This window comes from Silene latifolia, chromosome 10, assembly GCF_048544455.1.
Source record: "Silene latifolia isolate original U9 population chromosome 10, ASM4854445v1, whole genome shotgun sequence".
In the NCBI taxonomy this organism is placed as follows: Eukaryota; Viridiplantae; Streptophyta; class Magnoliopsida; order Caryophyllales; family Caryophyllaceae; genus Silene; species Silene latifolia.
The window spans coordinates 14108048-14119046 of NC_133535.1; the positions used below are offsets into that span (position 1 = coordinate 14108048).

At 41.8% G+C, this 10999-nt stretch overlaps 1 long non-coding RNA gene across 1 annotated transcript; it reads right to left on the reverse strand.

Annotated features, from left to right (window-relative positions):
- Window positions 1-1208: 1208 nt before the first annotated feature.
- On the reverse strand, window positions 1209-4383 carry LOC141607556 (uncharacterized). Its single transcript, XR_012526925.1, has 4 exons — window positions 4224-4383; window positions 4057-4124; window positions 2837-2923; window positions 1209-1367 (listed from the first exon to the last, which is right to left on the reverse strand). It is a non-coding gene; the product is annotated as an uncharacterized LOC141607556 (long non-coding RNA).
- Between the last annotated feature and the right edge of the window lie 6616 nt (window positions 4384-10999).

The following is a 10999-nucleotide window of genomic DNA, read 5'->3' on the forward strand; positions in this document are numbered from 1 at the left end:
CACACAACAACCCTAACACTAGCAACATAGCCATCTAAGCTCTCTTGTACTCGTGACCTAATAATCTTGAATTGCTAGTTGAATACTTGGAAGGATACTATCTCCTTCCCGCGGTCGTTTCTCACATTGAGTTTTTCGATTCACCAAATCTTTTGTGTCAATTCTTTACGTTTGTATTACTTTCATTACGTTCACATACAAACTACGTACAATCAATTCCTTACAACTCATTAGATGTACGATTGGCAATATTAGATTGCTTTAACCCTAATTCACATAACTTGGTAAAATATACCAAAATAAATATCATTGAGAATTTACTCCCACTTTGCTTCATCCTTGTCCTGTTTCAAAAAAAATATTCATCTTCTTCTAAACACTATCAAACAACAAGTTCAGCAGTAAAAAACAGGGAATACCAGTGTTTCGGACACCCAACGATTTTACTAGCAAAATAAATCAATGTAACCAATTTAATGGTCAAATCGGATTTACCCAAATAAAATAAACTCAATAAGGGGGTCAAAACGTTTGGAATACCTACGTCTCTCCTAGGGTTTCCTGTGGAAGCTTTGTCTCCGCTACGTCTTTGATTCTTCCTTCTCGATCAAGGCCGTTTTCCTCGATACGGGTACGTGGGAATATTCCTTCTTGTTTTCTTTCGTTAGTTTGGCTGTTGCTGGTTAGGGTTTGGTTTTTCGTTCTGGTCTCCTTTGTGGTTAGGGTTTGGTTTTTCGTTGCTGGTTAGGGCTTGGTTTTTCGTTGCTGGTTAGGGTTTGGTTTTTCGTTGGGCTGGGAATTCATGGCGTCTAGTGCAAGACGACATGGAAAGGAGGTGATGGGGGCGGAGAAGCGACAAGCCTTTGCATGGGATACGGGGGATGAGGATGCGATAGGGGAAAAACCTAAGTTGATGCTGGTAGGAAAAATCTGGTCAATAAAATCGATTAATGTAAGGGCTGCAATTGATTCGATGGTGAAATTATGGATCCCTAAAGGTACTGTGACACCCTCATTTATTGCGGAAAAGTAAACACGTAATTCTACAGAAAAACGGACAGGATATGTTTGTAATTGGTTCAACTAATTAAAACCTGTCATTTTTAAAACTTTTCTAAACCATTCACAAACATTTCCAGAAGGAGGATGCCAACACCTGCAAATGCTAACAGAGACTAATTTACATAACTATGCTAAAGTCATGAGAATAAAGTGATACAAACCAAAGAAAAAGAGGGAGACATATGTCCCTAAAATGTATGTGACACAAAAAGGGTTTAAGGGTCACAATGAAATAAAACCAGTCTAGGTCCCAAGGTTACTTTGCTCGCTAGCTCGTCCATGTACCCCATATATGCATCACCTACCTGTCATTCGCATTTTATACAAATACGAAAGCCACAGTCAGTGGGGAGTAACTCCGAGTTCTCCCAGCCACGAAATGTCATAATTAATATAACATGTAAACATAAGAATATGAATACGAATCACACAATGCCCTAGCATATAGATGCTAGACAATCGTGCTTATCATGTGAACAACAATATAACAACACATAGTCCTAGCATGTGAAAACTAGACCGACTCATACTACACTATCATGTGAATCACATAACATCCAGGAATCCAAACTCTATCAACCATAGCCGGCTTGCATCTCACCTTCTATGATTCATAGAATCGCCATACAAGAAAGGGCAATATATCAAAGACAGGCATAAGTTCTTAGCACCGTCAATAGTCACTTTGTAACTCGAGTCTATACCACGAGGTAGGGAAGGTAATTGAACCGGTATCTTGGCTCAGCGGTTACTATTAAGAAAACATGGCCAAGAGACAACACAACCCTAGCCTAAAATCACAAGGAGACCTAGACATGCGGATACACACCACCGCACCCAAGACCCACAACTTTTTTAAAACAAAGTGAAGTGAGTACCCTAAGGACACCACCGAAGGGTTGGCTAGTACTTAAGCCGACCCCATACTATCAAAATAAGTAACGAGGTCATGCCCCAACTTGGATATAAATCCACTAGTCGAACACAAAGGCTATCAAGCAAAGAACATATACTCGTCAGAGACTATAAAGACCTATCTATGATGAAGGCCGAAATACTCACCTAGGACCTAGTCCCAGCTTGAATACTTTAGCCCACACCACACACGACTCACCACACAAGTCAATTAAGACACCCACTTAACCTTAAGAGGGCAAAAAGTCCTACTTATCAACATAAAAATCTAATATTCTATCATGTGAAAGGCTATATAAATGTCTAATCAGCAGATAAACCAACAGAATCCTCAATACCAATTTCCAATTCTAACAATATTAACCAAATTAAAGGCTTCGGGGAATCTAGGGCCGTTTTTACAATATAAGAAGCTACTTAAATCAACTAATTACACATGTGAGATAAAAATATAATGAATGGCCTAAAACAAGAAAAAGGCCGACTATCTAATTCATTCAAAATTTCATCCAACCGAATTTTTACCCGCAACCCCAGCCCTGCGACAGGTACGGGTCAAATTGCGGCTGATCAATCACTCAATTAACTGACATCGCATCGATCAAAGGGACTAAGGCTCGGTTTTTGCACAATCAACAAAACATTACAATTATCGCTATAAAATTCATTTGAGCCTAATAATTACAATTTCATTTTGTAAACTATCCTAACATGTGATAACTATTAATATGAGCACAATTTTACCATCCTTATTATCTTTACTAATAACATTATTCATTCACCTAAACACTTTTCAAACAACAGGCACACATTAACTACTAATGTGACATTAATTCGTCGAGTAACTCGGAATAGTTACCTTACGCTAGCAAAGAGACAAGTAATAAACTTGAGAAAGCTTCTAAAACCCAAAATTACTCTTCATCTTCAACCACACATGAGCCACCTAAAATAATTATGTGAAAGGACGATATTAACGAATTATCTTTATATAAAATATGAGACGGAAATTAATTTAATTATATTTTAAATAAACCAAACTAGCGTCAAAACAATTTATAGATACGGCCCAAACTCGCGACTTAGCCAGGCCACTGCCTAGGCCACGGCCAGGCCACAGCTAGGCCAACATTATAATAGTCACTCTCGTCCCAATAATTAATTCAATCTCAACTCTCTACTCCATCTCTCTCATTACTTCGTCCTACTCATTACTCCGCCTCATAATATAATACTCCATAGTAACCAGATTTCCATCTCAATATCAATATCGATAATGTCAAATATTCTTTTAAAGAACTGCTCATCACTCGGAGTAAAACTCCGAGCTACTCACCCACTTACCAAAGCCAAACACAATATAAGAGCAAACTACAAAATCTTAACTCTCGATATGATCCAATCTGGGCTATGCAGTCATCTAACCATTCTTAGAGATATAAAACCTTTAGTATAGTGACAAAGAACTCGCAATTTTTAAGCTACCCGCAAATACCAGCACACACGTTCATCTATGCAATGCCATTAGCTAGCTTCTAAAAGAAGTTGCTTTAATCCCAAACAAACTAATAACCTACAATCCAAGCATATAGATTATCATTATGAACAAACAATCAGCCTCTTGTTTTGGAGTCAACCATATCACATAAACCCATGATATTATATATAAAACTCGACGAAAATGCCAAGTATCATCCTCGGTAATAAATTCAAATGCTCTTACTCAAAAACACAAATTCAAGGCTAAGTAAATCTCGCACTACTACAACCCCCATATATTTGGAAGTCTAGCAAACCAAACCATAACTTGTTGTATATTCGGACACGCCTTCTACCTTTGCTATGGAGTATTATACTTCACCAACTCTCCATCTCATAATTAATCAACTCCACTTTAGCACCATCCAAAATTTAACAAACCCATCTCACCATTAATAAATTAAAACTAATTCAACAATAAAAATTATTATAGGTACTACTATTATATAATAGCAAGACAATAGATCATCACTTTATATAATTTAACACATATAGCACGATAAATTTCGACATAGTGTCGAGTAATCCCATCACCGTTACCTTAAACGCTCCTTATTCTTCGAATAAATGGTCCACAAGGCACGAGCCTCACCCCGGGTCTTCGAATCCTTCATGAAAGGGCAAGAAAACGGAATAAAGAAGCTAAAAGACGACACTTTTATAAGACGGCGAAAGACGAAACCACTACAAAAAGGAGACTTTCTTACCTTAAAAGGACGAGGAAAGGACAAGGAAGCTAATGGTACAAAAATAATGGAGTTTGGTTGAGAAATGAAGGCGGAATCTGGGTTTGAATTGACGGAAAAATTGGTGATGGAGCTGTTGATTGTTGTTGCTGCTGTTGATTGAAAAAGAGAAAAAAAAATAAAAAAAATGGAAGGGGGAAAGTGACGGGTTAACAACAACATAATATTAGTAATAATAAATATAATAATAATAATAATGAGACACCAGCTAGCTTGCTAGCTATTAATTATACGTACGTTACTTCATCGTTAAGTAATTTCGTTCGTTTTTAAAACCGTCTCGAGTTAATAAAAATCGGTTTTTAGTAAAAGTTTCAGTAATAAAACGGAATTAATAATAAATAAATTTAATGAGTGAAAATAAAATAAACTCAGCTACTTAACGGAAATAATACGATATCAGCTTGAATCGGAATTATTAGCGATTTTTACGAAACTAACGGATATTAATAAAAATTGCTAATTTAGTGAAATAAGCTCAAAATAGCTAATTGGACGGTTTTGTTCCCAAAATCCATCTCGGGTTCACTTAAAACAACTTTCATAAGGACTCGTAAAGAAACGCAAATTATTAAATAAATAAACTCGAACTAACTTTAAATAAACTTATTAATGATTATTAAAATTAACGTATCGAATTATGATGAAATTAATTAATTAGCTAAGCATATATATATAAATCGTTAAATGATGTAATTAAATTCAAAATAGCAATTAAAAGAATTTTATCCAACTTAATAAAATACGGGGTGTTACAGGTACGATTGTGGGTAATATTCTGGATGCGAAGGAGAAACTTTTTGTCTTTCGCTTTGATGACGAACGGGATAAGATGAAGGTTATCGAAGGGCAACCATGGCACTTTAATAAGTTCATCTGGTGCTTCAATGAACCCAATGATGTGGGGAAGATGACGGATGTACCGCTGCATAACTTACCAATCTGGGCGAGGATATATGATCTCCCTTTGAAAGGGCGTTCTAATAAATCGAACTTGCAAAACTTAGGAGCACAGCTGGGTACTTTCATTGGAGTGGATGAAGCGCCAATACCTGAAGTTAAAAGAGCCGTGAGAGTGCGAGTCTTACATGATGTCCGCAAGCCGCTTAAGAAAACAGTTGACATTAGAATGCCAAATGAACGGGTTGTGGCCTTTCGAGTTTTCTACGAGCGCTTGCCTACGTACTGCTATGGGTGTGGTATACTCGGACATGGCGAGAAGGATTGCGACGAGGGGCCCTATGAGGTGGAGGAACTAAGGTTTGGGGACGAACTTCGTGCTTCTCCATGGAAAGTAGTGAAGACAAATACTGAAATAAGGAATAAGCAGCCCAGAGATCTTAGTGGGGAGTTTGAGGCAGAGCGAAGGATGGGAGAGCAGGCGGATATTGAGAAGATGGTAGCAAAGCTACAGCAAATTGCTTTAACTACCAGGCTAAAGAAGTTACAGAAGAATAGTGGGGGAGATGAAGGGGAGGGTAGGGAAATGTCGAGGGCTGTGGCACGGGGGAGAGAAGAGCAGTGTACTGATGGAGTGACCAACATGATGCAGGAGAAAAGGTGGGATGAACAGGTGGACTCGGGGAGGGGGGTGGAAGCTGAGAAGCAGGGGGAGGAAGGCACGATGCTAGAGAAGGGTGGGGAGAGTGCGACTTGGAGGAGATTTGAGAGAGATAAGAGTGGTAGTGCAGAGAAGGTGGCGGTGGAGTTGAACACTAACAATAAGCGGGATCGAGAAGAGGAGGGTATAGGTCAGGTGGCTAGTAAGAAACGGGCTGGTCTTCACAGGGATGTGCATATATCTGAGGCGGAGGCTGACTTGAGTCAGCCCCGCCGGGCCCAATGAGTTGTTTGAGCCTTAACTGCAGGGGGCTGGGCAACCCCGATGCAGTAGGCGGGCTTCGGAACCTTATCCGACGGGAGGCCCCGGCTACTATATTTTTATGCGAAACTAAATTGAGTAGTCGAGATATGCGGAAACTGGCTAGACAATTTACGAGTTATGAGTGCTTGGCTGTAGATAGTGTGGGAAGATCGGGGGGACTGGCTTTTCTATGGAGGAAGGAGGTGGGGTGTGTGATGAGGTCGATGTCTAACCATTATATGGATTTTGACGTCGAGATGGAGGGGAAGCAGGTACGGGTTACCGGGTTTTATGGTTGGCCGGTGGTAGCGGAGAGGCATTTATCTTGGCAACTTCTTAGGATTCTTGCTTCGCAAAACCAAGGGCCATGGGTTTGTATAGGGGACTTTAACGAGATCCTCTTTTCCACTGAAATGAAGGGAGGAGAACGGGCCCAGTGGCAGATGAACAATTTCCGGGATGCTATTAATGACTGTGGGATTGGCGACATCCCGTTTGAAGGGTATGAGTATACTTCTGACAATGGACAATCTGGTGACGATAATAGGCAGAGTAGAATTGATAGGGCAATGGCGAATGAACTTTGGCGAGAACTGTTCCCCGCGGCTAAGGTTATGCATTTATGTCGAGAGTGGTCGGATCATTGTCCGATTAAAATTGTCCTAAATTACCGTGAGATGAGGCAGGAGGAGAGGAGGAATTTGTTTCGTTTTGAGGAGATTTGGGTGGGGGAGGAAGGATGCGAAAGCACGATAAATGGGGCATGGAGTAGTGGACACGGAGATATATTCTTGAGTTTGAGTAAGTGTGCAGAAGAGTTATATAAATGGAAGGGGGTGAGCATCGGCAAAATTGTGAAGGAAATTACTAAGAAAAAAAGGAGACTTGTGAGCCTTAATGAGGGGCCGAGAACAAGGGAGGCAGTGGCGGAGAGGAAGAAGGTGGTGAAGGAGGTGAGTCTTTTGCTACGTCAGGAGGAAATTTTCTGGAGACAACGGTCTAGGGCCCTTTGGCTAAAAGAGGGGGACAAAAATACAAAATTCTTTCATCGGAAAGCGGGAGAACGTCGAAAGAAAAATTTCATAGCAAAGCTTGTCGATGATATGGGGCAGACACGGGTAGGTAATCAAGCTATTGCTGGGGTCGCGAATAACTACTTCCAGGGACTCTTCACGTCTATTGAGCCCCAGCTGGATGATACCTTGTTCGATAATGTGGCGGACCGAGTGACACCAGATATGAATGCAATTCTCCGTAATGATTATAGTGAAGCAGAGGTTGTCGATGCCCTGGCACAAATGCATCCCTTAAAGGCTCCAGGACCGGACGGTATGAACGCACTTTTTTTCCAAACATATTGGCATATTGTGGGTCCTTTGGTCTTGAGCACTGTTCTTGATATTCTGAGGGGAGGGGTGATACCGGAGGAAATTAATAGAACTTTTATTGTTTTGATCCCGAAGAAAAAAGCACCCGATAAAATGGTAGATTTTCGAGCTATAAGCCTATGTAATGTTATTTATAAGTTAGTATCGAAGGTTTTAGCCAACCGATTGAAGCGGTTTTTGGGTGATATCGTGTCGAAAAACCAAAGCGCCTTTACTCCCGGAAGATTGATCACTGATAATGTGCTTGTAGCATTCGAATTGTTCCATTATATGAAGAATACAAGACAGGGAGAAGGGCATATGGCGTTAAAGCTCGATATGTCTAAAGTTTACGACCGGATCGAATGGAATTTCCTAGAGAGGACAATGCTCAGAATGGGGTTAGACGGCCAATGGGTGAACCGGGTTATGCACTGCGTGAGGACAGTCTCCTTCTCTGTGATGATAAATGGAAACCCGTCGGAGGTCTTTTACCCTAATCGAGGACTCCGGCAAGGGGACCCACTATCACCATATCTCTTTATTCTTTGTGCGGAAGTCTTATCTTGTAATTTGAGGAGGGCGATGGAGAATGGAGCTATCCATGGAGTGAGGGTGGCAGCGAGAGCTCCTATGGTATCACACTTATTCTTTGCAGACGATAGTATCATCTTCACGAGGGCTAATGAAAGGGAGGCCGAGCAGGTTCGCGGGATTTTGCAGAGATATGAGCAGGGGTCGGGGCAGGTTGTTAGCCTCGAGAAAACTACAATCTCGTTTAGTAAGTGTGTCAGTGAGGCGAGGCGAGTTGCTATTGCTCACAGGTTGGGGGTCCGGGTGGTGTCAGAACAAGAGAAATACCTTGGGTGCCTACTTCGGTAGGGCACTCGAAGAGAAACATTACTAACACAATCCGGGACAAGTTATCAAAGAAGTTGCAAGGATGGCGAGGACTACTACTCTCGAAAGCGGGAAGGGAGGTGTTGATTAAGGCGGTTGCCCAATCTATCCCTACATATGCTATGAGTATGTTTAAGCTTCCCTTGAATTTTTGTGATAGCTTAAGAACGCTGATTTCGGGGTTTTGGTGGGGATCAAAGGATGGTAAAAGAAATATCCCATGGGTTGCGTGGAAGAAGCTATGTGCGCCTAAATGTCATGGAGGACTGGGATTCCGGGAACTCCATAAGTTTAACATGTCACTCCTAGGGAAACAGGCGTGGAGACTGCTAACTAATAGGGATTGTCTAATGTCTCGGGTTCTATTGGGTAAATATTGCGTGGATGGGTCGGTGTTAACTGCGGCTTTGGGGAGAAATCCGAGTTATACCTGGAGGGGCATATGGGAAGCTCGGACTGTGTTACTTAAAGGGGTGCGGAGAAGGGTGGGGGATGGGCTGAGCACGAGAGTATGGAAGGATCCCTAGATTCCGGGAACACAAACAAGGCGTGTTTTATCTCCACGAGGGCAAGCTGATGAAGATATGGTTGTGGCGGATCTTATGGATGGTAGTAGTCATGGCTGGAACCGAACCAGGCTGCGGGAGCTGTTTCTCCCCTTTGAGCAAGAGAGAATTATGGCGATCCGAGTTAGCATCAACAGGCCGGCGGATAATTGGTGTTGGGAACCGGATAAGGATGGGTGTTATACGGTTAAATCAGCGTACAGGTTGCTTGCGTGTGAAGAAACAGAGCTGCCGTCGGCATCTTCTCATGACGATGAGAGACGTTTCTGGAGTATAATTTGGAGCACCCCGGTGTTGCCTCGAATAAAATCCTTTATGTGGAAATTTTGTAACGAAGCCTTAGCAACCAAGAGCAATATTGCCCGACGAATTTCGAGCTCGGATGATCGTTGCCCGATATGTTTGGGGGAAGTGGAAAGCCATATTCATATGGTAAGGGATTGCGGGGGTTTGGGAGGGCTATGGGAAGGGTTGGAGATAGGGAGCGTGATGGATGGGGGGTTTGAGAGGGTGAGGGAGTGGGTGTGGAAGGTTATGCAAGAGCTTGATCGCAGGGAGAGAGTCGTCTTCATGGTTGGGTGTTGGGCGGTGTGGGAAAGGCGTAACAAATGGGTCTTTGAGGAGGAGTTCAGGGGTGTTGGAGAGGTGATTAGAAGGGTTGTGGACTTGTGTAAGGAGGTGGAGGAAGGGGAGAGAGCTGAGGGAGTGGAGCAGATGGTTAAGGAGGGTCGAGGAAACCGAAGGCAAGGGTGGACGAGGCCATCAGAGGGTGGAATCAAAATCAATATTGATGCCTTCGTTAAGGAGGGAATAGGTGTGGGTTTAGGGGCAGTTTGCAGGGATGCGGAAGGAACGGTGAAGTGGATGGTGGTGGAGCAGCAGCGTAGAGGAGTCAGGGAGCCATGGGAGGAGGAAGCGGAAGCGATGTTAATGGGCTTGAAAGAAGCTGCGAAGCGGGGTTATAGAGACGTGACAATGGAGAGTGACTGTCAAGTGTTGATCAAGGCTTTGAAGGACCGTGTGGATGGCAGAAGAAATTTTCATCTTATTCTAGAGGATATTTTTTACGTTTGCAATTCTTTTAGTAATATTTTGTGGTCGTTCGTAGGTAGGGAGTCAAACTCGGTGGCCCATGAGATTGCTCGTCTGGCACCGTGGAGGGTTGGTAGACGGGAATGGTCGAATGATTTCCCGCTGAACATTGTTTTAGCTGTTTCTAATGATTTAATAGTAAGGTCTTAACCTCTACGGAGGGATTTCAAAAAAAAAAAATAAGGGGATCAAAACGGTTTTACCTTAATTAAATAAACTTTGAGTATGTTACACGTACCCCTTGCCTTTCGGAACACCAACGACTTCTCCGACAACCTTATAGAATTCTGCCGAATAATGTTATTGTTTGTGTTGAAACAAATACAATACCTTAAGGTATCCTAGAGGTCGTAACTATCCTCCTACACTTTGTAAACACCTTTTAATGCAAGGATTTGACCCACAGTTATAGATACATAATCTAATAAATAAAGAATGCTAAATTACATATCATAATTTAACGCTCAAGGATGAATGATATAATTCTCAAACTTAAACACATGAATATCCAACGATACTTATATATCAAGAAAGATCCAATAATACAACATCGGATAGATGGCTGATTACCTCCATGATCGGATGGGCACACCATGCTACGTCTAAAGCTAATGCTAATCTAATCTAAGACTAAGAATCTACATCTACGATATAAAGATAGATTAAGTTGTAGTTGTTGTTGTTTGATTTATGTGTGTTGCTTGGATGAATGTCTCCTTTATATAGGCAAAATTCGGCACCTTGGTAACTACTCCTTAGTGAGGAGGCGGTTGAATAATCGCCGAGTCTTCTTGAAATTTCATCCAGGTGCTTGATATAGCATTCCCTAGCTAAACATTCGCCTCCTTGAACTTCGTTTATCTTCAATGTGGATCGACGACATAACCAGACTCAGTAACTTGTTCTTTAGTATCTACGCCCACATACCCTTAAAATAATTAATTTAGT